The sequence below is a fragment of the Arachis stenosperma genome, chromosome 9, assembly GCF_014773155.1.
Source record: "Arachis stenosperma cultivar V10309 chromosome 9, arast.V10309.gnm1.PFL2, whole genome shotgun sequence".
NCBI lineage: Eukaryota > Viridiplantae > Streptophyta > Magnoliopsida > Fabales > Fabaceae > Arachis > Arachis stenosperma.
The window spans coordinates 119,973,646-119,976,291 of NC_080385.1; the positions used below are offsets into that span (position 1 = coordinate 119,973,646).

The 2,646-nt window shown below is 37.1% G+C and overlaps 1 non-coding gene across 1 annotated transcript; it reads right to left on the reverse strand.

Annotated features, from left to right (window-relative positions):
* Positions 1-2,299: 2,299 nt before the first annotated feature.
* Positions 2,300-2,407, reverse strand: LOC130952456 (small nucleolar RNA R71). Its single transcript, XR_009074635.1, has one exon. It is a non-coding gene; the product is annotated as a small nucleolar RNA R71 (small nucleolar RNA).
* Positions 2,408-2,646: the final 239 nt, after the last annotated feature.

A 2,646-nucleotide genomic window follows, 5' to 3' on the forward strand; every position in this document is an offset into this window, starting at 1 on the left:
TCTCACCAATGATATACATAAGTATCTCTATCTTTATCTTTATGCTTTATTCATCATCTATACCCATTTGAGTCTGCCTGACTAAGATTTACAAGGTGACCATAGCTTGCTTCATACCAACAATCTCCATGGTATCGACCCTTACTCGCGTAAGGTTTATTACTTGGACGACCTAGTGCACTTGCTGGTTAGTTGTGCGAAGTTGTGTTTATGCCATGGTATTGAGCACCAAGTCTTTGGAGCCATTACTAGGGATTGTTCTGTGTAAAAGTAGTGATCACAATTTCGTGCACCAAGTTTTTGGCGCCGTTGCCAGGGATTGTTCTTGTGTATGGACAACTGACGGTTCATCTTGTTGCTTAGATTAGGTATTTTTCTTCGGAGTTCTTAAGAATGAATTCTAGTGTTTCATGATGATCTGTTGAAATCTGGCTGGCTGAGAAGCCATGTCTAATCTTATTGGACCGAGGTTTCAACTGATCATCACCATAGCTTGTTGATCTCTATCAATCTTGCTATTGGAGCAATGATCTGCTGAGGCTTGGCTGGCCATTGGCCATGTCTAGTGTTTTGGACCGAAGCTTTCTTTGAAAGCTTGGCTGGCTGTGAAGCCATGTCTAATTCCTGGACCGGAGTCTTAGACTCGCATTGCAATGATTCCTGGAAATTCAAATTGAGAATTCTGAAACCTTTATTTTCTATTTTCATATAATTTTCGAAAAAAGCACAAAAAAAAAATTTTTCAAAATCATAAAAACAAAAAAAAAATTTTATGTTTCTTGTTTGAGTCTAGTGTCTAATTTTAAGTTTGGTGTCTTGCATGCCTTGTTTATTTGATCTTGGTTCTATTTTCAAGTCAATAGTACAGGGAACTGAAGATTCAGAACATGCAGCAGAGGAATTACACAGAAAAAGTTGGGCGTTCAAAACGCCCAGTGAAGAAGGACAGACTGGCGTTTAAACGCCAGCCAGGGTACCTGGTTGGGCGTTTAACGCCAGAATGGATACCATTCTGGGCGTTTAACGCCAGGATGGCACTAGGGGGAAGATTTTGTTTTTCAAATCAATTTTTTTTTTCAAGTTTTCAAAATTTTTCAAAATCAAATCTTTTTCAAATCATATCTTTTCAATCAAATGTTTTCAAAATCAATTTCTTTCCTTTTTCAAAGATACTTGCTAACAATTAATGATTTGATTGAACAATTCAAGTATGTTGCCTTTTCTGTTGAGAAAGGTTTAATGTTTGAATCATATCTTTTCTTGTTAGGCAAGTCATTAATTTTTAAAAATCAAATCTTTTTAAATTATTTTCAAATCAAATCTTTTTTAAAATTGTTTTTCAAATCATATCTTCTCAATCACATCTTTTTAAAACCATAACTTTTCAATCATATCTTTTTAATCACATCTTTTTCAAAATAAATTTTCAATCAAATCTTTTTAATTTTTAATTTCAAAATCTTTTTCAAAAATCACTTGATTTCTCTTCCACTTTGAGTTTTCGAAAATTATCAATCAATTTTTCAAAATGTTTTTGACATCTTTTTAATTAATTTTCGAAAATTCTCTTCCCCTCTTCTCACATCCTTCTATCTATGGAGTATAACTCCTTCTCAATGCACAATTCGAACTCCATCTAATTAAGTTCGAATTCTTCTCCTTCTTCTTTCTATTTTTCTTCTTCCTCTGACACCTCAAGGAATCTCTATACTGTGACATAGAGGATTCCACATTTTCTTGTTCTCTTCTCTTTCATATGAGCAGGAGCAGAGACAAAGGCATTCTTGTTGAAGCTGACCCTGAACCTGAAAGGACCTTGAAGCGAAAGCTAAGAGAAGCTAAGGCACAACTCTCTGTTGAGGACCTGACCGAATTCTTCAAAGAAGAAGAACCCATGGCAGCCGAAAACAACAACAATGCCAACAATGCAAGGAAGGTGCTGGGTGACTTTACTGCACCTACTCCCGACTTCTATGGGAGAAGCATCTCTATCCCTGCCATTGGAGCAAACAACTTTGAGCTTAAGCCTCAATTAGTTTCTCTAATGCAACAGAATTGCAAGTTCCATGGACTTCCATTGGAAGATCCTCATCAGTTTTTAGCTGAGTTCTTGCAAATCTGTGACACAGTCAAGACTAATGGGGTTGACCCTGAGGTCTACAGACTGATGCTATTCCCTTTTGCTGTAAGAGACAAAGCTAGAATATGGTTGGACTCACAACCTAAAGAAAGCCTGGACTCTTGGGAAAAGCTAGTCAATGCCTTCTTGGCAAAGTTCTTTCCACCTCAAAAATTGAGTAAGCTTAGAGTGGAAGTCCAAACCTTCAGACAGAAGGATGGAGAATCCCTCTATGAAGCTTGGGAAAGATACAAACAATTAATCAGAAAATGTCCCTCAGACATGCTTTCTGAATGGAGCATCATAGGTATTTTCTATGATGGTCTCTTTGAACTATCCAAGATGTCTTTGGATAGCTCTGCTGGAGGATCTCTTCATCTGAAGAAGACGCCTACAGAAGCTCAAGAGCTCATTGAAATGGTTGCAAATAACCAATTCATGTACACTTCTGAAAGGAATCCTGTGAACAATGGGACAAGTCAGAAGAAAGGAGTTCTTGAGATTGATGCTCTGAATGCCATACTGGC